Below are 27,383 nucleotides of genomic sequence, written 5' to 3'. Positions count from 1 at the left end.
TTAGATTACACAGTTCCAGATATACTCTTGAATATAAAAGTCAGTTTAGGAAAAAAAAAGAAAAATCAAGTTTATAATATCAAAGACAACAGTAAAGCAGAAATAGTAGCATGTGTTTTGTGAACAGCATGCATGTGGTAATGATGAGCTAGTTACCTTTACAATGGGCCTTTATTTCATTCTACTGTTAAGTATCTTCCTGAACTCACTGACAGGGAAAAAAATACCTAGATTAAAAACATATTTTCCCCTCTTGGGCTGAAATCGTAGTAAACTCTAGTGAATTTGCTTCTAGGGACTAGTGGGGGGAGGCACTACCTTTAACTGTCTGTTCTTTAGAAGTAGAATGTCTTCTGATGCAGTTTTATTTATTTATGAAAAAAATCATGAACAGTTGTCAGGACGCTATATCTCATTTACAGTCACAATGCCCCAATGAACTACTTAAATGTGGCTCAGCAGCAAAGCACTGGCAAGCAGAGTTAACTCTTTCTGGCTGAAGAGACAATGCATCTCAGTGGTGAAGTCATTAGAGGAAAGAAAACCGGACGTTTCACAGCAAAATGATATTCATAGCAAACCTGTGGTAAGGAAAGAAGGTGGAAAAGGGTTCTGAAAAGCTGCTCAAAATAATATTTACAGTCTGTTGTAGTAAAATGGTGTTTTTCTCTCTGAAGATAGCATTTACCCATGCAACTGATTTTCTGTTTGTTGTTTTTTTGTGGTTGTTGCTTTTTTAAAAGAGCATCAGTCCTACTGAACTTTACTAAAACAACAATATTTTGTTTTCAAGTCAGCAGAAGCAGCGGCACAGCTAATGTAAAACAAGAAGTGGGACCTGAGGCACTCAGACAATAAATAGTGACAGAACCTTTCAGCGAGTCTTAATCAAGGAGATTAAAGCAACATGTAACTCTAGATGCACGTTAATAAAACAAGTGGTGAAAAATAATAAAGGGAACATAAAGAAAAATACCTATCTCTATGCTTCAATTAGTCTTTGTGAACACTATCTTTTTTTTCTTCCCCCACCACTTTCAAATATATTGTAACTGTCTAAATTGTTTGATGATTTTCAAAAGAAGAGTTCACATAAAGAGGAACATTTGAATCCTTATTTAAAATATTATTCTTTAATCCAGCACATTTTTGGTAGGCTATTTGAAATAGCCTGTGATTAGCGCTCTTTCTGGGCTCTGTTCAGATCCTGATCAAATTCCCAGGGCGATCTGTGTTCTCACCCATCTGCTTCGATTCTGATAAGGATTCCCATACAGACAGACAGGGCTGTAAAGTCTTGAAGAAAGGAAAGAATTAGAATAGTCTTTATTAGACCACGGATGAGTGTCTATGGCTGCAAAGAAATTCATTTGCACTATATCTACAATGCAGTTTGAACTTTTCCTTTGTTTGGCAAAGCACATCAAGTCTGATTTAACAATTCTCTTTGTGGCTTTGCTTTTCTCTCTACAGCTTCATATATTTACAAAAGGATAGATGCATGAAGACTTCTGATACAGTATCAAAAAAAATAGCAATTACTATACATCTTTGTGTACAATTGTGAGTCATCATCTTACGAAGAAAACAGTGTTAATAAAAGGTATGAGTTACAAAAATCTCTCTACATATCAAAGTCACGACAATGTCAGCTGCTAGCATTTTATAAGCAAGGGTCATTTACTTCACTAAGGCAAAGACACAAAACTTATTTTGCATTTAGAAAGAAAGCATTTAGCTCTTCAACAAACAGTGCAAATGTAAAGGCTGGTATCCAGAAAGCCGAGTGAGTTTCTTGCATTAACTACTTAAAGTCGTAACTATGACAATTTATATACTGTCAGCACCTCACGTGTTATTATGGAAGCACACCCAGTCACTAACATCCATGAGCAGAACAAGAGTTACAGGTTGGACGGCAGCGACCTGGAGCTGTGACAAAGAACAGGGCCCCACCAAGGGAGGCCCTCTATGGAGAGCCGTCAGGGGCCAGTCGCTGCTTCCAGCACGTCCCCACCCCGTGAGCAGAGCACAGGGATTTGCTCGGGGTTGGCAAGAGGGAGCTGGGGTCCTGCCCTCCGGACCAAGCCCAGCCCAGCAGGACACGCAGCCTCTCCTCGAGTCCACAGAAGATAATATGGGCCATCTCTGATGGACAGAAAGAAAATGTAGCCCCGCAGGCACTGCAAAGTATAAACCTATACAGACTGAGAATACTTTTCCAAGTCCAAAACTTAAATTTGGCATATTTATTTTATATCTATACTGGGTTTCTTTCTTTTGTTGTTGCTACGGAGGAGACCAATTGGGGTTCTCAGCTGTATTTTTAAGAGGATGTATACAGAAAAAAAGCCTACCACTAATACACCGAAATGACCAAATTTCGAAATATAAAAAATAACCCACAGAAATTTTTAAACACATCTTAAAAAGAGGTGGGGTTTGTTCATTCAAGGTAATGTAAATATGTATCTCAATACTTTCTGAAAGGGTGAAGATGCTGAGAAAATAATATATTCAGTTCACAGTAGAATGAGTCACAGATTCAAAATCTCAAATATTCAGCTCTTTGCTACAGTTTGTGCACGTATCAGTTTCAGCAGAAGAAACGGAGCAATTTCAAATAACAAGATGGATCAGGCAACAAAGGAACACAGAAAATGAGACAATAGCAAAAAATTAATTAAGTAAATATATCTGAGTACATCCCTTGTGTGCATAGAAGCAGAAACAGACAAACTTCATTAGTTCACAAATGTCCAGTTGTCTCCTTTGAGCAGTTATCCTACTGGCACAATAAACCCACCCCCCCATTTTTGTATATAAATATTCAATTTACAAATCACCTAGAGCCGGGAGGAGCTTTTCAGCTTCTCTCAACTATGCATCCTGGAGTTACAATATGCAGGTATAATGGGCAGCAAGGCCTGGCAAGCAAAACCAACGCACTTCAGAAACATTTGAAAAAATGAAATAGCAACATAAACTCCAAACAGAAAATCTTATTTCAATCCTGAGCAAAAATTTATCCCAGAGATTACTAAAGAGATTTACTAAAAAACTTTGGCTGAAAATTTGGGAAGAGCTCTAGATACCAACATCCTTCTTTCATCCAGCAGCCAATGCCTACAGCACTCACCCAACAGAGGAAACACCAGTTTCAGCTCCCTCCTGTGGACAAGAGAACATGAGTCCACACAGGACATATTCCAAGTAGAGTATGCAATAGGATATCCCAGGCAGACATGCACACAGCTTCACTCTTTTTATTGACATGCTACATGCTTAAATTATTTGTACAGAGAATAACAATCAGCAGAGAAGGAACACCCTGAACCACCCATCTGGAGAAGCACTTTCCTCCTTCTTCATTGTCTTGGTGCACAACCAAATAAAACAGATCTGTCAGGAGGGACTATGAGAAACCCCTAACAGAATATCATATCACACTGGTAAATAAAGGTCACCTTGGAAAGTCTCTGAACCAGAGACTTTCCAGTTAGACAAAGAAGAATGTCTCTAAAACATGCAAAACAATGCAAAGTTTCCCCCAACTTCTGCACGGAGCTCAGTTCAGCTAATATACACATCCCACATGAAACACAAACACCAATGGAAATTAAAAGCAAGCTACAGCCCTCCAGGGAAGCTCCAACAATCTTCATTTAAAATTAATGGGCTCACTGGATATATTAGAAAATTCATAATTTGCCAATGTTTCTTTCTTGGAATTATCTTGAATCTGAAGTACAACACAGATGCATCTGACTTCTCAATTAAATATAAGTAGTCATTAAGACATGACCGGTAATTTATGTGCGACATTTTTTCTAGTACTTCATGCTGTTCTCTATATAGTAGACTCAGTAACTTTGGTGTTTACAGATTAAGAGGAAAGCTAACCAAAACAAGGTATTCAAAAAATTGTAGTCCTACAGCTTGCTTTAAGTTATGTATCCCAATTCACATGCTCACTATTTGAAAACTGAGATCTCAAAACATTATTCTGACATTTTATACCCATCCAAGAAAATTACATGAACACATATGTAGGAACACATCGCTATAAGAAATATTCCGGAAAGGACCTCCTAGATTCTTCAGTGATGGTTACACCACCATATGGTTTATACCACCATATGGCTATATGCATACACCAATGATGGTATATGATGTTTAGAATCCTTTGTGTTTCCAATTTAACTGCAGGCTATTCATATCTATTTGTTGGTATTCTAACATCATCTTTCAACTTCCATAACTTTTTTCGTTGTGGTGTTTGTGGCACAATAGGCTCTCCACTGCCTTAAGCACTCCAGGAGGCTTTTTTCATCCATCCTTGCCTGAATTTATGATTCTTGAACAGGGGTGATGAAAAATGTACAGTGGCTTTAACACTTCCCTGCCTTTGCTGGAAACATAATGCCTGACGAATACTATGGCCACATTTACTGTGCTCAATATTGATATCCCATAGTCATCCCTGCACCCTATTCACATTTTTTTTTCTTTTCTTCTATCTCCTATTTTGAAACCCATCAACATTAAAGCAAACAATCCAATTTCAACTGCAAAGCATTTCATATCTGAATGCCAAACTCTAGGCCAGGGCTTCCTTTTGGCCATGTAAGGAAACCCAGGAGTGGAAGGGGTAAAATGAGGGAAAAAAAAAATGAAGTTGGCTTTTAACTGGGGATAAATAAATAAAACGGGAGGGGGAACACATTATATAAGAAACTTTGGTAATACCTTAAAGAGGTCAGTTAAGACATCATTTTGAATATCTGGAGTTTTCCAAGGCACATGTTTCACTATATATAGTACAGTGTTGGACTAGCTGGGTTGCTTTGTGAATGCTTTGCTTTCATAGACCAACTCAGATCTTTAGAATCACAGTATCCCTTAGCCCAAATTCCTCATATTAACTTCCTGGTAGTAACTAGAGCCTTTCTATGTTTTTACGTAAAGGTTATTTCTGTTCATTGCCCACATCTACTTGCATGCACTATAACACTTTTTTGTCCCTTCTGAAAAAAATATCAATAGGAAAACTCCAAAGCTCTTCCCCCCACCCTCCAATCTCTTTCACAGTACTAAGAATTGAGAAAATCGCTTTATGTAAAAAGTCTGGAGTATTCAGTCTTGCAGAGAAAAGCAGAACATAGATAAAAGTTCATCTGACATAAAAAAGAAGGATGGTCAAGACAAAGCGTGCTTTGTGAACAGAAAGCCTCAGTGGCCTTCTGAATGGAGAATGGTCCTTCCCGAGGTTAGGAGGCATCTTTTTTCACTGTGGGTGATCCACGATTAATCTCAGGCAAAAGAAGTAATGATTACAAATTACAGACCAATTTCTATCTTGCCTGCTGTGACAAAGATTACTGAAAAATTGGTTCACTCACCAATGATGAGCTCTCCAACATGGAACACACTAAAATTGTACAGAACTATCACCCAGATTTTTGGCCCCTGATGGAATCCAAATGGCCCTGGAAACACAACCAGAAGTTTCTTCTGCACACAGGTCAACAGTAGAATTTCTGGACCCACAGTCATGAATTCATGAGTCTTGAGGAAATATGTTTTTATTTTTACTTTTTTCCTAAATCTGTGCCAATACATTGTAGCTATGAGATTGACTAGTGTATACTCTCAAATCTGGGGGCTAGCCCTCTATGGGTGGTTCCATTCACTTCTTCACTATGTTCAGGTGGGTCTGGGGAAAACAAAACAAAGAACATTTCATATTTAAATTCTGTTAGGTATATAGTTTGTAACAATTAGGCTTACTCTTAAAATGCCAAAGCAGAAACATCCTCATTTCTGCAAGGTATTTCACTGCATCAGAAAAGAGGAATGACATTTCTATAACCAAGTAGAGGAAAGGTACTGAATGGTGGAGATGATGCTTTTTTGGGATACATGACAACTTTAACATGAACAACACAGAAAACATGCCTACTTGGAACAAGTCTTACTAGGCTGAAAATAAGGTGCTGAGTCTCCCTGTGCTCAGAGCTCTAGTTATTCTAATTGGTTTATAAATTTTTATACTTGGATGCTCTAAATCTGTTTTACAACCTTGGAAAATGCAGAAGAGCAATATTATTTCAGAGTGGTATTTACTCAGTACAGCACAGGAAACATATACTCCATGTTTGCTCTTTTCCAGCTCAAGGGCTTTCTGGGCCAGGAAAAATAAGAGCAAGATTCTGCCACAGATACGAGTATGAGGGCATCCCAGGTTAGCTGGAGAGGAGGGATGGCTGATTCTACAAACTAGAATGATGACTGTAAATAGACACAGGTAACTGCAGCAACAGCTCACTTTGGAAACAAGACAAATGGTAAAAAGTAGATCAGGATACAAATACCCAAGTAGGTGGGTCACTGTGTACTGAAATGGTGAGCTAGGTTCGGGATGGGAGGGCAGAGGTCTGGGGGCTAGTGGATCTTTGTTAGAAAGCATCTTCCAATTGAGCATATTAACACATGCTTAAAAAGACAAGATAAAACGTTATTCTCTCCAGTTTATGGATAAGGAAACTGAAGATTGGAAAGGCAGAATACTCAATGTCACACAATGAGATGTGAAGAAGGGCAGAAACAGACCCCAGGTCTCTTGATCTCAAAATCTCTCCATGCCTTTTAATGAACTTGCCTCCCAGATGCAGAGAGATATTATAGTGCCTCAGGGCAAATCCAGATTTTCATAACTAAGCGGAATGTGAATTAAAATGGATAAGGAATTTCATCCTAAGTAAAAGTCTTGCTTAAGATATAAAAACACAAAGGTGTGTTTTAAAATGTCAAACAGTTTGGAAAGAGACTTGCGTTCAACAAAGCAGGGGAAGAGTTTTACTTCCTGCCTCATCCTCTACAAACTCACAGAACAAATATTCAAAATTTCCCCAGATCAGCTACTAAGTAGGGTGCTTGCAGTTTTATATGCCTTACGATACGGAGGACACCAGGGTCATGGGGAGGTTGAGGATGAGGAACAAACAAGCCAATAAATAGAAGGGCACTTTCAACATTTATGCAACTAGAAAGATCATAGAATCATCACAGAATTATTCAGGTTGGAAAAGATCATCCAGCCCAACCTAGTACTGACAACTCCACCTCTAAATAACGCTTTAAAGTTCTACACCTACAAGTTTCTTGAAGACCTCCAGGGATGGTGACTCAACCTCTTCCCTGAGCAGCCTATTCCAATACCGCACAAACCTTGCAGTAAAGAAATTTCTCCTAATATCCAATCTAAACCTCCCCTGGTACAACTTCAGGCCATTTCCCCTCATTGCTTGGTGCGTGGGAGAAGAGCCTGATCCCCACCTCACTACAACCTCCTTTGAGGTCATAGTAAAGTACAATAAGGTCTCCCCTGAGTCTTCTTTCCTCCAAGCTAATCAATCCTGGAACCCTCAGCCACTCTTCATAAGACTTGTTCTCCAGATCTTCAAGAATGGCACAACCCACTGGGCAGGCGTGTCCCACCCTGGGAATGAGCTCCAGCTCCAGGCATCTCCAGGCTGCCTTAAAGAACCTCATGGACCACAGGCGCTTCAAGGAGCCTCAGAGCAGCCCTGTGCTGGAACTACTTATTTTAACCCAAATACTCTTTGCTGCTGCTTTCACTGCAACTGAGGAAAAAGTTGTAGGACAGCAATTTCGAACTCATGTTTCAGGAGTAACCAAATACTTGCATAAGCTTTAGCACAGGTTATGGTCATGAGAAATTAAGGTGGCAGCCAGCACAAGAGAACACAAGGTAAAGCAAGATGCTGTCCCCAGCACAGTGCTTCTTCAATACTGTCACCAGTGGACCTGCAAAGATCAGAAAAATGCTGCTCTAATTTAATTTATCCCATGTAAGACTTAAGGAAAACAGGGATACAGCTCTATTGAATGTTCCAAACCGCTCTCACTGTACGAGGAGATTGGACAGCCTGGCGGTTTGTGCTCAGCCTGCACATTGTGTTTATGTGAGCTTATACCTTTTTAATGCGGCACCGTTACACTTACAGTAGTTTGCAGCTTCCCTAGGAAACCATTGTAAATGGGACCTGTGCCCAATTGTTTTTATCCCAGTTAAGTAAATAAATGAAATATGCTAATTAGCACCCTATTAGCTCACAGCAGGGAGTAATCCAGGGCACTTTGATTGGAAATTATTCTGTCATCCAGGAAGCTGCTCTGTAACAGAATGTAAACTGGCCCAATTTTCTCGTTACCAACGGTGGATGTCATCCAAACAACGGAGATGCCACTGAGCACGATGTATAGGACACAGAGATGTTTCCGTGAGACCTCCTTTCAGTCTCCCATGAGTCTGGCCTAGAGATGTGCCGGCAAAGGACTAGGAACACTGTCTGCATTTAGACTTGGGGGTCATTTTATCAAAATCTCTTCCAAGCACATCATTTACTTTCCCCCCTACAACTGGCATTTCAAATATTGTTCCAAAATACGTTCTGAACTTATCACAAACCCATATTAATGTTACCTTTTTTTTTCTTTTTTTTTTATGCCAGAAATATCAAGGCTGGGACACACCAATATACTACAGTTATACCTTGACAGAACAAGAAAACGTGGGATAAAATAGCCCTAAATTCACAACCTCAGTGTTTTAAAACCATAAAGAAAGACAATTACAATTTTATATAATTTGTATAAATATATAATTTAAATATGCATTATATACATATATATATAGTCTCTTTGCTAACAAAGCAGAACTGCCGAACTGCCAGACTAGTTAGTGCATAGCTGTACAGTCAACCTGGCAACAAGACGATGCTGGAAGTAATACAGGCACTGAGAGAAAAAGCTTAATAAAAATGCAGCATGTTTGCCAATCTGGTCTTTCAGAAACACCCATTTTCAGAGAGCTTTGGGGGATTAGACACTATGACACATCTGTCAGATTGCCACTGAGCATGTCAAAATCTCCATCATGGTTTGAGTTATGCAATGAAGCTTAGTTATGTTATAGAGATGCTAGTAGCACACTTTCTTTCATTATCAAATTTATATGAAAAGTTACAGGGATTACCTGTGGATTTACTGACTGCCATTTAAACCAGAGAAGGGCCTCAATTTTTAATCTGCTGAATAGAGAGGCAGTTTGGAGTGAGTGAGTTCTCTATAAAACTTCTAGGTCTTCCTCCTAAAAAGGCCCACATTGAAGCACAACTATACTATAGACATTGCATAATTTAAGGACCAAAAAATACAAATAGTTTTTTATACCAAAAATGTATTCCATGATGACATGAAATTTTGCCTGTATTTAAAGGAGCAGAATCTTTCAATTTACATAACTTTTTTTGTTTTGTATGAAATTATGGTCTTAATTCATTAATAAAATTTTGCTGTTCATGTTCACTATGGATTCTGCCACGGTTACTTAATCTTGATATCCATTTACTCAGTAATTTCAGTATTTACATACATGAATGCTAGCCAGCGAAACCAGTATTTTGAATTTCAAAGGTTCGATTTTTAAGCTGGGAAATTCAAATTATGAAAAGGAACAGAACAAAAACTTGAGTAGCACACCACAGTCCTTTACTGCTACAAGTCTATGCTGTTTATTCTTTCAAAAGGGAATTTTTTAAATGGAAAGGAATAAAAGATCAAGCTGCTATCAAGTGGCTAATGTACTATGGGTCTGCTGCCTCCAGTTTAGCAATGCCAATTAGGTCACCTGAGGATCCAGCCTTGCTCATGCTCTCAGGACGGACAGTTTTATTCTGTACTCCTGCAATCCCTGACACAACACAACCATGATTCTCTGGTATCCTCTCCTTTAATAAGGAAGAATATTGTTTTTTGTGTATCCAGGACTGCTCAGAAACATGCCCAATGGGTTTGTTCATGATGGATTATTTTATTTTTACTTTTTCTTCACAACAGAGATGCTAGCGTCTTCACTGGAAACTAAACAGGAAATATCAGTGACTCACAGTGTGATGTGAACGGACTCAAAGGACTGCTTATAGATCTGTAGAGAATATATAATGCATCTCTCTCTCTCTCTTGGGAATAACCACTTTTATCGTTATATTTTTTCCCTCATGCAGAATAGGATCTTGTTTTTTAATACAGAACAAAAACTCACAGTGCCCCTCAATCTAACATGTAAGAAAGGGGTATTTAGGCAAATGAAGCAGTTAAGGAAAGTGCAGCCCTCTGGCCCACCACTTCTCCCAGCACAGCCGCACAAGTACCCACAGAGCCAGCCACGATGCAGAGCTGGCTGATGGAAAACCTGCCTGTGCAGTATCCTGGAAATATGCACATGCCACATCTGGTCTCAAAGCAGATCTGAGCCCATCTGTTCATTCACTACTGGCAAATGTTGACTGAGGGGAAACTAAAAAGCTACATGTGTCTCACCCGTAGTTGACATCATCAAGTCAACTTCAGAGAACACCAGAGCATCCCCAAAGAAGCCAGAAGCGCTGAAATGCTGTGCGGCTGGCTAGGAAACACCACAGGCAGCTTAGCATTTCTCTGCTCCAGGAAACGTGGACCATACAGCTGAGTATCTTTCTGCTACATACATTTATTTAAGCTGTTGAAAAGTCATGTGGAAAGGAGAATCAGCTCTGAATGCTTTTACACATTTACAGTTGCTGGGAAATACATTTCCTTGAAATTCACATGTTCAATATATCCATCTCACTTTGAGTCTGGCCTTCTGAAAGGAAAATTCACTGCCTGGCATCAGGAATGAAAAAACAGAAAGAAAAATCCCTATTGACACATTAAATTAGACATGTTTGCAGGGCCGCCAGAGATAGCAATTACTGTGCTGCAGCTTCTGTGGATGGATTACAGGGAAAAACACTGACTGCTACCAGGTAATTCTACCTGCTAATTACTTGGGAAGATTCAGGTACTAAACTGACCTGAATGTTTTCATGGGTCCTGGGACCTATTAAAAAGCCAAAGCGATGTTGACAGAAACTCCAGAGCTGCTGAAAATCTATCAGAAATATTCTTGCAGTATAATGATTGGAGTTCCAGCCAGCCCCGATCTGCGCAGACACTTGCATTTACCAGCAGTTACAACAAAAAGAAGTGTATTAATGGGGTGGTGATTTTTTTTTTTTCGATGATGACTATAAAAAGCACCCACTGAGCTGCTTCTGGTTTCTGCCAAGTGGTAAGTGCACAGCGAATTTCAGCTGAGGAGAGGTTAGGCAGTCTTGAAATTCTTCTGTTTCGAAACAGGGTGGTTAAATTCGCTACGTGAAACCGATAATCAAAAGGGAGGAAAAAAACAGGAAGAGAAGTGAGAAATTTTGGCAGTTTCGGAGCGCCACCTGCTGTGACTTGCAGCCCCCCCAGGGCCCCCCAGCTCCCTGCTGGCTGGGGTGCAGCCCCCAGGGGCAAACAGCATTGACGCGGACCTGAAATGATGGATGCTCTGGCAGTCATGAGATTTGTGTTTGCCAAGGGCGACTGTCTAAGCCACGGCTGGGGCTTGGGGGTTGCCATTGGCCAGCAGTGCTGCTGCGAGGGGCCACTGCTCTAGGGATGGGATGGCACCTAACGGGGCAGGAGGGAGGGAGGCACGGCCAGACAGCGGGCCTGGGCCGCACAGCCCCTTCCATCCACAGCTGGAATGAGAGGGACAAAAACAAAAAGCTGACATCGAGACCATGTTTCATGTCCAGGCTTTGTCCCAACGTGTGCAGCACAAACTAGTAAAATATCTCAAATAGGGAGCTAGTGCCGACAAATTTCTCTACAGCAGAATGGCACCCAAAATTTATTTTGCTTTTCTATATAGGATGAGGTCAGTACTGTGATGAGACATCCTACATGGCAAAGCCCGTAGGGTGCAGAGCAATGTGTGTAACTGTTCTGAGCCACCAGAACCCCTGTGGGATGCGGCACATCACACCCGAGCTGGGACTCCAGTGCTGTTTGCAATGGCTTGTCGTGGGGGAAAAAATAGGTTGTCGGATCCAAACCATTAACTCGCCCAACTGGTGATGTAAACATTCGCCTTGCAATTTTTTTGGTGCCATGCTGAGACTGTATCAGCAAAGGTCAGAACTGGGGCCCCAAGTTACAAGGAACTTTCTGCCATTGCAAAAACCTGCCTCTGACACTGCTGCTGAAGAACGCTCCGGGCAGCAAACCCTCCCTCCTTCAGCAATCTGAAAAAGGACCCTCGGCTGCGGGATGTCCAAAAGAAGGCCAGACCAACGAGATGCACAAATCTCTCCTTTATGAGGAAGGTTCTGCATCCATTCACCAAGGCAGCAAAAAGAAGAGAAGGAATAAGGAAATTCTCTGCAAATAAATATGCGTCCACCACTGCCTTCCACGCAGCACGCTCCCCCTGTGGGGCACAGGCATTGCCCACTGCCAGACAATAAATCAGGCCGAGGTTTCAGGAGCATATAACAAATGCTACAGACATGCTACTAACTTCACATCTCTTTGCAGCTTTTCTTTCAGTGTTTTCTAAAGTACAAAGGAGAGTGAAAAATCTGACAGAGATCCAATACATAGGCAAAGCCCAGATAATCCAGGACCCACGTAATCTGCATTTCACATCTAAAAATTCAAATCTTCTACCACTGAGACAACCTGCCATTTGTCATTCTGTAAGAATTTGGGTATAATTAAATACTGCTAGAGATGCGAGGAAAGCTGTGTTATTTCCTGTGAGGAGAAAAGGTGACTTGGAGGTTTTTAATATTATAGTTATTGCTTTTCAGAAACTCTCCTTAGGAAATGTTGGAAAATCCCTTCTCTCCAAAAAGACAAGCCTAAAATTACAGATTCATTAAATCAGTGTGTGGGTAAGAAGTTTCTTCATATAGTATCACTAGGTTTAAAACAGAGAGAAAACACGTCCTCCTTTCATCTGCTGAGGAAGAGAAATCTACAACAGAAAGGGAATATATAAACAAAGCACAGTGCTCCTTGGCAAGGTCTTTGCTGTCAAAAATCCTTCCTGCTCAGGGTATTTTCCCTGTCCTACCTACACTTAAACTATCACTGTCCCAAACTGTTATTTTAGGGTGGCATTAACACTTTAGGATTTACTTACTCCCTGAGCAGCAATGTCACCAACCCTTCAGCATGACACCACAAACTTCTGATCAAGGCTCTGCAACGGCATTCAATTCACTGAACAGCTGCCCAACATGAGAAAATATTCCCCACGCAATGCTTCTCACACACTTCTGGACAAAAATATTCTCTTTATCATAACCAACAAAGAGTCTACTAATCTTTTTTTGAGATCACAGCATACCTAAAATTATTAAGAACAGTGTAGCGGGGCCATTAAATAAACAAGGCCTAGGGACCAAACCAGTTGAAAGTCACTAACTACGCTGCGGTTTGGGTCAATCTGGTTATCTTCTAATGAGCATAACTAAACAAAATGAGCAGGGAGTAAATACTTTCCTAAACTTAAATACTTTGAGCTGCACTGGTTTATCAATTCCATCAGACTAATCTGAGTCAGTAAACAGGAAAAAAAGAAAAAGGAAAAAAGAGCTGCTTACGTTTTCCCACAAATAACATCCCGCCATGTTGTCTGTGGCTGAGACAACTATCAGCCCCATTCCACCAGGCTTTCACAAACACTGCCGGTATGAACTCTATCTTCTCCAGGCTTCACCTCTCTTCTGTAACACTAGCAGCTATTATTGACATGCTAACTCTCCAGCTAGAAAGGGAACCAGGTGGCCGAATCAGGGCTCAGTGGAAGCTGATAATTATGTAAGTCTACAGATTCTCTGGTTTAGCGGATCCGTACTACCTCCCGAGCCAAGACACAACTCTTGATAATGAGGCACAGAGGCAGCAGCTGCCCTCTGGCTCTGTACTTCTGCAGAGGAGCAAGCCTCTTTGTGGCAGCTTTGTTAAAGCCGGATCTTTAGAGTTTCTTGCCTATGACCGTACCCTGCTTCAACAAGGTGCTTAGATCCATAAGCTATTTTAAAAAGGGCAACAGTACCCATCAAAAACAAAGGCTGGGGACTTGAAGTTAAATATATGTTTGAGAAGCCTGCTCAATAGCTGCTTCTTTTTGTAGCTCTCCAGACCGGTGCCATGGCTGAGAACAGAGACAGCTTATGGCAGAGGTGCAGGATGCTGCACGTACAGTACACTGGTGTCGTGCTCCACAGCTACACACATGTGCTGCACACCGACAAAGAACTTCAAGGATCCTCCTGATGCATCTGTGAAACAAGATCCCCTAAGAATTACTGCAGGATCCAGCAGTGATTTTCTCCATGACTGTAAGGAAATCATTTTGTTTCTAGGCTCTATTGCCTGTACATAAAAGGGACTGATAACAACGTTCACTAACTTGCAGAATATTGCAAACGTTAATGTCATAAAGCACAATGAGCAAGAGACTGATAAGACTTACTGTTCCTACTCCAGGATCACCCCCAGTGGCTCATTAGCAGTTGGCTTTACAGTTACACATGCAATTTTCCACACGGGCCACCTTCTAGGGAAAACAGATGGTGAGAAAGAACATTCCTTCCCCTTATTGTCACCCCTCCCAAAGAAGTGGCTTCTCCACTCTGACAAATGTTTTCCCACCATTAACATTTTACTTCATAAAATGAAAAAAAGTCTTGGTGTGCGTTGGACAAATAAATACGTATACACAGGAGAAATTAACACGTTAAGAAAAGGGAAAATTCTGAATTTGGAAGTTATGTATGTATCCTTGCTTCCTTTTGGCTTCGTATATTTTTTGTCCTCTGGGAAGCCTGCTAATGGTAGAGACGTATCTGGTCCACGTTTCCACTGGACTATAATGCACTCATTACTGTACATCAGCTGACAGATTAAATTATATTCTATATATATTTGGTACTCATACATTCCAGACTTTCCCATTTTTGTTCTCAAACACAGACATGCAAGAACATGAAGGAAGTGGAATTCATACCTAGTTCCAACAGTACCACTCTGACTCTTACATACGACTCAAGTAAAGCTGTGTCATATATGGATTTAACTCAGTCCACAGAAAACCTCCTCTGGTCCACATCACGGCAATGATCTTAATGCCAAGGAGTGCAAATAAACATCACGGTCCTTCTCTCTTTTCTCTCACAATGCAGTAATATTTATCTATGAGGTCAAAATACATATGAATCACTGGGTTCTATTTTCTCCTGACATAGGAATGTTGATTTAGATAAAGCCACAGAGACAAAGCTTCTTTCTTCAGCATTGACACGAAGTGTTCCACAAAGACATCAAAGGGGAAAACAATCTGCTTCTGAAAGGTGGAGTTGTTTTCCCAGGTCACCTGTGTTTAATATGTTTCATCGCTTAACTGTAACTGACCTAAAGGTACTTTAAGAAGACAGAGGTTCGGGTATTTCATTTGCAAAATCTATTGCACAGCTTTGCACAATTAATTGCTGATACCTTCAAGTGAAGAAGGATGCCAGAGGACCACCAGAGGTCTGACACCCCAGGAACTGTCTCCCTCCAGCGGCCCAGCAAACCATGTTCACATGCAGGAGCACACACACTAATGAACTGGCTAGCTCTTCAATAACAGTTGATTTATATAAACTACAATGGTTTCTACTGAGTTTAATGTATTTATAACACACTGCAGTGTATAAATATGCAGCAGGAGGGGACCCCATGCTTTGCATGTCTTTTGATCAGGCACTGTGTTTATTGTCAGTCATTTTGAAATTAGATTCCAAAATAGAAGAGACTTCAATCACAGTAACCCTATCTCATGGTGGTTTCAGAGAGCACCCTCCAGCAAAACGCCTAATTAGCAGTATTTTCTGAAGATTTGGGGCACCCAACTTGAGACAATCTGTGTCTGATTTCCAGAAATGCTGAACATTCATAGCTCTCATTGACATCAGCAACCGCAGAAGGTAGCTCAGCCTGAAAAGCCAGAGATGTTTCACGAGACCAGGCACCACAAGGCACGTAATGGGTGGTCACTTCAGTCTGCACACATGCCCAGTATCATCAGAAAACATTACATATTACCTGATTCCATCAGCATAAAATTAAGCTGCTTGTTTGCTGACAAGCAAAACATAAAGGAAATCCCTGTTTTGTATTTGAACTGCTTTTTTGGAAGATCGCAGTGTCTGCTGGTACGTATCTGTTGTAGAGTTCAGCGGGAGCACCATCCCATGCACAAACTCATTTATCCAGATAAGTATTCTCTTCACTGTAAATTGATTTTGATGTCTATTTCTTTCCCTAAAATTTCTTATGTATAGAATTGTCATTGTGCAATCATAAGCACATTCAGGAACTACTTGAAAGCAGGGATGAAGTAAAAGTACTTTATGAAGTAAAAGAAACAGATGTTTTGTCTTTCCTTTTTTCACCAGGAAAAGAGCAAACAAGGTGTTAAGAAGACTCAGATGGATGAGAGGACAAAACTGGCCACATTTTCTTTACTTATAAAGTTCCACAGTATAGATAGAATATTTGCATCACCAAAATTTCTAGACCTAGATAAGTCAAACAATGTGCTTTGTCTAGAGTGCAGGGACTTTTGCCTGGTGGGAGGGATATTTTATTTATTTATTTTGCTTTTGAAAGTCCAGCAAATGTTATTTTTGCTTTGCAGCTTCTTTTATAGCTGCTAGTTATGCCGCTGATGTGATTGCCACTGATAGGAAGATGTTGCGCTGATTTTTATCAGCATCAAACGGCTGACCCAAACAAAAAGATGTGATGGTTGCAAAGATTTGAATTCATGACTCAATGTAAATGTTTGCAATTACTCTACTGTGTTTTTGCTTTTTGTCTACAGTGATGCAGGCACAATATTAAAACTGAACCACTGGGTGGGAAAGGAAACACCAAATCCTCTAACAGTGGTCTCCAACTGAGAACTATTTGAACTGTCCCAGACATTTACTAGAAGCTTCTTTCTCTACTTTCTAGCAGAGAAATCTCCATATGGGTAATTCTGTGGAGTAATTCACCAGCTAGTGCAAATGGATCTCAATTTGAATTCTTCTTGCCTTGCAAAATTTTCCTCTGTACTGTTACTCAGGTAAAATGAGCAGTATCACTTTACTCCACAGTTTCAGAGGACAAAAATCTGTCCTAGGACAGGATCTTCAGGTTCAGAGGTAGTAGAAACGCAGACTGTCAAATTCTGCTGCTGCTGCAGTGCTGTGCTGGGGTAGTGGTGGCCCTTGTCTTGAGAACTGATCCAAATCAAGGGATGAACGTGATACTCACTGTGCAACCTCATACAGATTAAAGAAGCAGGTCAATTTTCACTGTGAGGTAGCAAAATATTTTACTAATTGTAATGGTAACACAGAGAATGAGAGCTTAGATTTCACATTAATGACTATGATCTGAAGCAAAAAAGCAAAGATGTACAGTATCACCCTCCATGCTACACATCCAGGAACGGCGAAGAGAAGGGAAAATCCAGTCTGCATTGCTGGGGAAAGTTATAAAAAATTTAGAAGTATTTAATAATTTACACGGTCGGACCACTGACCTTAAAAGTTGTGTTAAAAAATTAAGAACCTTAAAGAAAAGTTATTCAAAAATACAGACTGTACTTTAAATAGGTTATTAGTTCCCAAAATCATTACATATGACTGAATTTAATAACAAATTATGTATGAACACAATTACATGTGTAAGTAAATGTGATAAGATCTGAGAACTTCAGAGCAGAGCTACGCAACATCAAGCCGAGGCAGCGAGCGAGTGTGACACCTACAGAAAAAGCCTGGCTGAGGCACTAACAACTTTAATCTGCGCTCAGCTGATGTCTGGCATAATACGGAGGACATTTGCAGCCTGGCAAAATATTTATTGTGAAACTCGTCTCAGTGTAGACTTCAGTATAAGTGAGACAATAATCCCTTTCTCCATCATACCTCATGTATGACAAATTACCCAGACTGTCACATTCCTTCCTCTCCCTCTTACTACCCCTAATCAATTCACTGTGCAGGCCAAAATAAAACATCACTTGAACAGCGATTTAAGAAACACGGGTATGATCTGAAACCTGGTATAAACAAGGATGTGCTAACTGACACTAACATGGCACTCAGTAGTGTTAGGAGTTTAAATGCTACCTGGAAAAAAAAAAAAAAGGCATTTTGCCAGCATAAAATTTGATTCATAATTAAAAGCGAAGAAGGTATTTCATCTCATGAAAACTGTTATACAGATTTACTGGTACGGAATAACACTATTTTGGATGGTTGGCCAGTGAGCAATCCCTAGCTATACACCGTGTAAAGCACTTACGTTTCTCTGTGAAGAAATAAGCTCTGGACTATTATTTTACTGTGTGCAGTGTGAAGATAACAAGCCCTTCACTTGAAGAGGAACACCTTTTTGGGTTTCAGTTAAAAAAAAAAAAGGCAGTGTTAACCTATATGCCCGAGAAGTGCATCTTTGATTGTCAAGTGCTGAAATATCTTGCTCAATTTGCCTTGACTCAGGAAGTGATCTCTGATCTCAAAATTGTTGATGCTAAAAAAGGAGCATTGTCTTAAAAGAGACAAGCAGACAGTACTATAAAAATAATGAGCTGGGAAGACTCTTAAGCCTTTTACATAATAGAACCTCTCACTGCACTGATGAAGATTCCCTCAAGGCCCAGTGTGTAGCGCTTTACTTTTATTTTGGCTTATACAGGCAAACACCATAGCATCAATTAAAGAGGCCACTTATTTACTAAGCATTCAAAGTCTACAGCAGTTAAGAGGATTAATTGTCTTCACGCACATAAAATTTAAACATAAGAGATTAAAGACAAACCAACCTGGTCACACACAACTAACTTCAATTAACCTATCTGCACTCGCTAAGCAAATTTGTTAATAAGCACAGACCACTGGTTCCAGATCAGATCCTGATCCTGCAACAAGTTTTCTCCGCGTGAACTGTGAGAGAGGGAGCACAGTCAGAGTACAACTTCAGAAGAAAAAAATAGCAATGACCCTTGGAATAAACTGTAAAGGAGCAGCTGCAACTGTATGCCAGTTGACATTGTGGAAAATATATGTGGAGACATCCAGAGTTACCTTCAGACACTAACAGCATTTGAACTTCCAGTGTTAGCAGCTCTACTGCAATATGAAATTTGAAAACAAGGCTGAGGAGAGGAAACCATCCAATACTACAAATCACAACTGCTCCATTCATTTCAATGGAGTTTCTGTGCTGAAGTGATTTACATCCACCACATTACACATCCCAAAATGGGAACTAGAGCCACTCTATCCTTCTGCAATTAAATTAATGGAGGCCTCGAGCTTCAGTTCTGCCTGGTTAGAAAGCTGCGTTCCCTCAGAAGGCCACCACACAGGAGACCTCCAAAGAGCTGCAGCAGGAGGCAGGTTTGCTCAGTACATGCTTGTTGATAGTGGGTTTCACTACTAAATTTGTGATCCTCATCTCACCCCCGAGATGTTCAAAACTCAGCTGGGCACAGCTGCAAGCAGCCTGTTCCAGCCGAGCCTGCTTTGAGCAGGGAGTGGCCTAAAGGATCTCCAGAGGTCCCAGCCCACCTCAGCTATTCTGCCATTGTGTGACAGCAGTCAAAATAGCAGTGCCCACTGCTCCTGGTCTCTCTGAACATGCCGCAGTCACCAAGCACAACGACAGCAACACAAAGTCCCTCTCCACAAAGTCAATAGCCTTTGTAACTCAACCATGGTATGGAAGTTTCCACACTACCCGGCTCCTAATACTCCTTATCCCTTCTGATTTCAAGCTACGATGCATCTTCAAACAGCCCCTCCCTAAAGCGTCATAGTGTAAGTCCTACATTCAACACAGGATGTGGTGTGTGTTTCTTTTTTCTTTTTTTTTTTTTTTAAAGAAGTAGATAGCTGTCATACAGTATGCCTTCCCAATAAACAGCAGGCTAATTACATGACAATTAGGTAACAAGGAAGAGTCACATAGCAAAACAAAACCTAGTATTTCTGGTTTTCCTGATTAATATTCACAAGAAGTGGTCTTGAGAGAATATCAGTTTTAACCAATATCTTCATTTGTGAGAGTCTATTGGGATAAAAGTGTTTCCTACCCTTACTCCTGTTACCCCTGTGCAGGTAATCACCTCAGCCAGCTACGCACAACTGTGGATTTTATTCCTTCTTCTCACTTGCCAGCAGAATTATTGACTCATTTCACTAATTTCCAGCCCATTACACCTGCACAAGCCCAAGGGCTCTTCATAGAAGCAAGCAATATCAGAATTCGGCCTTTCTGAACCTTCAGTGCCGGTGGTGGCGCGGGCAGAGCTTTGCAGAACTGCCAGTTCAGAAGGACGTGCCTGGCTGCGGCACCTTCCTTCCTCTGCGGCCAGCCTCTCCCTGCTGCACAGCGCTCCTAACAACAGGCCATCTAATTGCGGCTACCTGGAGGAATCCACAGCTCTGGATTAGGAGTGTAATTTAATATTTAAAAAAAAATAAAAACGGTCTATATAAAACATCTCTTTCAATTAACTATTAGAACAGGAACATAGCTCTTCCTCTTCCAGATAGCTGCTCCAACAGCCACACTCAAGTCTTTCTTTTTGGCCCTACAAACAATTCGTCCACTCGTTAAAAGACAAAGAGTTTCAACATAAGAAATTGTACGTATGCTCTCCCACAACATTTTATAGCCAGCCAGCTGACTGCATGATTTCCAAGCATCTAAATTTTGGATTTAGAAAGATAACAGCAAATCTAATCGTAGGCATATGGGCCGTGGCACATTTCAACAGTTTCTGAGCAATTGTAACCTTTTTACTAATAAATAAATGCAGTAAACCTGTGAAGGTTCTTAAAAATAAAAAGTGGTTATATAGCCAGTGGAATATAGGCTTAAGGCAGAAAAGCAGCCTATGTACATCTTGCCTATAATTTTCCTGAAAGGTCAGGTAGGCACAGGGCATTTTTTGCCCCATTTTCACAGGAACAGGATAATAAGTTTTCTGAAGACACTGCCTAGCCATCTTCACGTCCTTCAGTTTTCTTCTGTTCTAGAAATCTTTGTTTTATGCCTTTTTCTAGAAGGCCCCTTCACTGTACCAAGCAATGAAACACAAGGCTTAGCTGTGTTGTAAAATATTGCATGTGCTACCATCTGGAAGCGAGGAAATAGGATTTTAGAATCAGAGGACTGTATTTTATTTTCTGAGTGCAGAGCTTCAACAACGTAGCAAACAGTCCACAAAAAGCATAAATAATACTCAATTAGACTAACTCTCTCTTCCATACTTGCAAACTAATGTAATTTGGTGTAAGCATCACTTAAAAGTAAATGTATATACATATACATTAGGACACAGAACCTTAAAAAATCAGGTCCTGATTTTTTCCACAATTGAAACCCTTAATCACAAAGGTAAGGTCACGTATGTTACATAAATCATTTCATAAAATGTATATCAAAATTAAGAGAGGAATATCTTCTAAAAATAAGAGAAAAATATCTGTGCAATTAACGCGATAATTACCTGGGTAAAAATTACTCATTTAAGAACATCTTTCCCAAGCAACTATGTACTGAGACAGAAATAATCTGATGGTGTATGTTGAACAGAGGAGGTCTTTCACATGAAACACGGGCCACTGGGGAAAGGTGGGCATTCATCGAGCAGAAACAGATTTTGAATAAAGATCAGACAGAAACCATAGATCAAACCAAAACTAACTTCTGTGGAAATGCACCAGTTTAGCGCCCCTCTGCAGCTGGCTTAAGGAATCCATCTCACACTTGACTGAAATACCTTCTTGGTCCCTACCAAAACAATACAGCATCTGAACACCTCCTAATCTTTTCTGCGCAACACTCACATGATGATGGCGATCCTATGATTTTTCAAATGGAGAGATGCCAGAGAACAAAGGGCTCGATCTACAACCGCAGCAGGCATATCAAACACGGGGCTGCCCCGCTCCCCACCGCCAGGCACTGGCTGCTCAGTGCAATGCAGCACAGGTGGGATGCTGGGGAAAGGGCAGGCACAGGTGACCAAGCACCTGATTTGGTCAGCAGACAGTTAGTTACCACTGATCACCTGCTAAGTGCAGAGCTAAGCTCCGTTTTTCCAGCTGCAAAAGCGCACCACATCTTTATATAAAAAAGCCCTATTCCTCCAAGCAGCAACAAAAAAGTAATGCCCTTGAGCAACCTTGAATGAGCATTCCAGCCGTTGAGGTGAAGCATGAAACACCCTGCTCCACCGAAATATTGGTAATCTGAGGCATTTCTTTCCTATGGAAACTCCTCTGCTTGATATAAACAATATTCATAATGAGAAAAGACTCTTCCTACCTACAGCTCAGTATGAGGATATTATCCTCAGTACCAGAGACCCAAATTTAAACTCCTACTCCAAAGTTCAAAACTAAAACCCTTTTATTTTTTTTTTTTACTATTGTTTGAGGTGATTATTCTGATCAAAAGAACATTTCAGCAAGTTTCTCTCAGTTTTAGTTGCTATGTTTTGTACATCATTTCCTCAGTATAGGAGGAATAAACAGACACATAAGATATTACACTACTAAGCCTAAATGTGAGTTTGAGGCATCAAGCTGCTCTCAATATACACACAGCAATAATTAAGAAATAAAAATACAAGATAGAAAGGTGGTCATTTGAAAATTGTCAATTCTGTACAAGGAAAACAGAGAAGACACCTGACTCCATACGAAGGGGTGTGCAATGAACAGAGACCACCCTTAGATAACACTGTAATCTATACATAAACACAAAAAAAAAAAAAAATCTCTTGTCCATAATGCAAGATGTGCCACTTAAATAACAAAGCCTTTTTCTTAACCTTGCATTTCACATTTGCTAGACTGGCAGAATCACTTTAACCTAGAAGTCTTTGTGTATAATCTTCATTTCTTGTCTATCCTCTTGTTTTTATCTTGCATTTAATGTGTGTACAGCTGGTCTATAAAGAACCTTAGCCCGAACAGAACTAAAAATCACTGAGAAATCCTCACTGAAAAAGAAATCACTGCATTATAGGATTAGTCTGTTGAAAAATGCTTTTTCTTAAAGCTGAAAAAAATGTAGAAACTGACCATGTGTAAAGTCAAGGTCAGTTGCTGCATTCATGGAAAAGAAAGACTCCTTTGTGTCATCAGAGAAGAGATGATTAGTTTCTCAGTCTCAGTGTCATTTCACAAATCCTTGATAACCTCATCAGGTGAGACATCTCAAGTCAGTTCACATTTCAACGAACGAGCCCTAAATAATTGCCTCGCTAAAAGCAATAAGGATTATGACTAGAAAGTTATGATTTTATCAAAACAAACACCAACATCTTTGAAACAAATTACAGAACGTGTTCTCATATATTTTAAAGAATCTTTTTTCATCTACACATTAACACAATATTGCACTTTTGTGGATGTCAAATATCTCCAATGTCAGCTTTCTTTTCTGAACCTTTGATTCTTTTAAGTTTGGATACCAGTTCAGATCCAACTCCAATGTGACAGTACATGATACAAGTTTTAAAAGCATGTAGAACACAAATTTATGGCAAATGAAGCAGAAGTCACATGTATTGTGATGTTGATTATCCAAGCCTCAGATACTCAAAATTCCTGCCATCTGAAATAAACTTGTATGCTGTGGTACCTAACTATCAAGGGAACTTATTTAACGTCATTAACTGAAACCCTGATCCTCTGAATTAATGTTCGACATTTCATGTGGCATTTGCATTATTAAAGCTATAACTGCCCTGAAAAAGAAAAGGCTAAAATGAGCTAGGAGGCAAAGACTGTTCTGAAGACTTTGTTATTTTAAGAAGTATGCAAGGTGCTTAACCAGACAAATAGAAGAGAGTCGCCAGCTTTGAATGGCCGATGGTGTACTCACAGATGCAGCGCACTACGGGACAGAAATGCCCGAGAAGAAAGAGCACAAGAGTTACAGTAATATGATTACACGGTGGCATAGTAAAGGAATGTGAAAATCTTGATGGTTCAGTTGCAAGTCTGCTGGTCATCTTGTGTGTGTAATTATTATTGATTTACTTCTTGATAGAATCTCAGAGAAAGCATGGAACAGAGAGATTTGAATGAGAAGATCCGAATCTAAACACAGATTTAAAATGGTGTTCTCGTTTGGCATTAATTATATTAATGGTATTTTTTATTCTATTTTTTACCATATTTTTTTTTCTCTTGGCTTCAAGTTATCATGTACACCGCTTTAGCAAAATAAAGCAATCGAGTGTGGAATGGGCACTGAAGGCAAAGACTAAAAAAGAGCAGCATGCTTTTTCAATCTGGCCTTTTAAAACATCCACTATCAGAGGGCTTTGGAGGTTTAAGGGATTAGATACCATGACACATCTGTCAGATTATTATGTAAGAAAACTCCCCTGCTGTTTTCTGTGGGTAGAATGTCTGCTGTGGAATATTTTAAAATAGTTTTAAAAACAAAAACACACAAAATAGGCAATATTTCATTTGCTTCAAGGTGTGTTTAAGAAAATAACAACTTATTTTTCCTAAAAACAAGTTATATTTAGTGCCCAGACCGCACACTTCTGTCTGAATCCGGATTAGCAGAATACACATGCCCTTGCTGTTCACAACAGAGATTGTGCAAAAACATCAGGATTTGTAGGTCGGACTAACTTGGCTGCAATTTACAGACCCAGGAATCACTGGCAGCATGTAAACAGTAGCAATGAAATATGAAATGATAATTCATGTTAGATTTCAGCTATATGCTTAAGAGATTTTAAATGACTGCTAATCCTAGGAAGCCTGTCTGGGTTAAAACAAAAGCCCGAATGATTTAAGGATAAATATCTAATATCATTCTACTGCTCACGTATTTTATTTTGGCAATACAGGCACACCTCGAACCTTACTGTAGAAGACGTATGCTTGTCAGCGGCGAGGCAGAAGCATCCACATCCCGTTGCTGAGAGCACTGCAGAGCAACGACTGATCTCTGGATTCACATCAGACATGGCTAAAAGCTGCAGCTTTGTTAAAATAATTATGAGAAGCAGAAGTCTGAAGCCATCATCCACCACCAGTTGGATACTACAGATTTAAACAATTACTGTAACTTCTGTATTGGTCAATTCTGATCTCCAAGTTCTGTAATTTTCATGCCCCTGCTGTGCTTTTAGACATCTCACCCTTACAGCAGGAGACCAGATGATGCAGGGCTGTTTAGGTGGTAAGAGCTACAGTACTGCGTTATGCAAACAAATCACAGAAGCACACACAGCAAGACTTGAATTGGAAGCTTCTCCCATTCCAATAATTTCTCTCTCTTAGCAGCTGCAATTTAGCCTTTCCAGAAATTCTGCTACCAACTGCATAAAGCATTTTAGGCTCTGCTTTGCATAGACCGATGAGCAGAAAATAGTCATCAATAGACAGAAACTAGAAAGAGGCAAACTAAAAATCAGCAAAGCTCTGGAACACCTCCATAAATTCGGATCACTAATAAATATGGCCAAATATGGGGGAACAGATGGCAGAATAGTTGATGCCTTTTTTGTTGTTTTCTTTTTAAATAAACATAAATAGTACATTTGTCTCCCAAACCTGACCTTCACAGGAGCACAGTATGACCATGAAAAGTGTTCCCTGCTCAAGGTTCAGCTGTTTTTTTATGCTGACATGACCACAATTTGGAGCAGCACAGCTCTGGCTTCAAGCACTAGCCCGTGACTCTCAAAGGCTGCAGTCTGAAGCAAGAAAACTGTGCGGAGCTGCAGCATCTCTTAGGGCACTTACTGAGCACACAAAGCTGGCAGTGCAGGCGCTCGCTTGCTTCCACTCGAGAAACCCTATCCTCCCTACACAGTAGTCCCCATTTCTTAGTTTCCCCCACTGTCAGCCAGTGGGAGCCTAAAGGCCACCCAGACTCGTCTCACCAAGCCTCCCCAGGACTTCTGGTCTAGGACCAGCAGTTTCACTCTCTTACTGTTGCATAAGAAAGGTTCAGTGACAACGTTGCTGATTACATTGACTAATGCATGTTACTTATTCAGAACAGTTTAGCACCTTTTGTTCACAGGAGCCGTATAAACTTAGTCTGGAAACTAAGAGCCGTATTTTGCCTTTGTGTGTACAACTGACATTCACACCGAAGTCAGTTTAGCTGACATTGATAAATTTACACAACTCAATAGTTAGAATACCACTCCTGATTGTTTGTGTACACAGACAACCACTACGGTGAGTCAAAAGAAGAGTCAGCTAAATGATTAATATTTTCCACAAAATACATTTCTAGGAAATATCCATCATTTGGTCAAGAACTATGTACAAAAACACAGGCGTAAATACCCATGTGGGTCTCTCGTTTGGATGCCTCCGGTGCAAATTCTCCACCCTCAGATGGCCTCCCTAACCTGGCTGTATAACCACAATGAACCCCAGTAATTCAGAAAGAGGGAAAGCTCTCGTCTTGTATTGAAAGTTGGCATTAGGAGAGTAAGTTTGGTCTACAAAGAGAAGTGACCCACAAGGTCCTGCAGTAGTCCTTCCAAATTAAACCTTTTTAGCTATGCTTAATGCCTGTCATTTGGACAGAATCAGCGTACCCCCCTCTCCTGAAAACTAGCCAACCTTCCTTCGCAAGAGCTCATACCTTTGAAGCGGCGGTTTCAGAAATGCTCTATTTCAATCTCAGATGTGAAGCATCCAGAGTCCTGCCTTGAAAGCTTAGGCAGCCTCAGAATGTTTATTTCAAATGCTTATTTAGCTGGAAAACATTTGGAAAAGGGGTGAGGTCTTGGCTAGTAGATTGTTAAATAAAAATATATTTCTCAGACAATTCTTTCAGAATTCTGGGTTTTGAGCAAAATTTGTGTATGTGTGTGAATGTAGATCACTAAATGTATACACATACACATTTTATTCATCTTATTTACATGCAGCCCCTACACTTAGACTTCGGGCTGCTGATGCAGACGACTCTTCTGGTGGGAGTGAAAAGCAGGTTCAATCTCATGTTTATGCGCAGCTGGCAAAGAGATGTGAGAGTGGCTCTTCAGGGGCAGAGCCCGCCTGGCACAGACAGGGTCGCGCTCTGTGCGCGGAGGTCTCAGATGAAGAGCTCCTTATTCCAGCAGACACGCCACAAAAAACAAGCACAGGCTCAAAGCCTCAGGCATAGCCAAATCTACTTGCTGTACCCTTGCTTAGCTCTCCAGGGCCCAAACCTGCTCTCACTCCCACAACAAGCATCTAACGGAGCTGCCCTTTTGTTCTTCACAGGGAACCGTCATAGAATACTCAACTTGGAAATTAAGTATTTATTTTATTTTTAAATAGGAGTAAATAGAGGCACACGCATTGAAAATTCCAGGCTATAAAAGCACATGATTTCCT

The 27,383-nt window shown here is 40.4% G+C and overlaps 1 long non-coding RNA gene across 4 annotated transcripts in view; it reads right to left on the bottom strand.

The window, feature by feature from the left end:
- The window catches only part of LOC310903335, a 581,276-nt gene extending 554,671 nt beyond the window's left edge, over positions 1-26,605 (bottom strand). The window contains exon 1 of one of the 4 annotated variants that reach the window (XR_014587462.1): positions 21,846-26,605. This is a non-coding gene — a long non-coding RNA (uncharacterized lncRNA). The remainder of the gene's footprint in view (positions 1-21,845) is intronic. The other 3 variants (XR_014587463.1, XR_014587464.1, XR_014587465.1) reach the window with 3 other exon arrangements.
- Positions 26,606-27,383: the final 778 nt, after the last annotated feature.

The sequence above is a fragment of the Anser anser genome, assembly GCF_964211835.1.
Source record: "Anser anser genome assembly, chromosome: 8".
Lineage (NCBI taxonomy): Eukaryota > Metazoa > Chordata > Aves > Anseriformes > Anatidae > Anser > Anser anser.
This window is presented reverse-complemented; position numbering and strand designations above follow the sequence as displayed.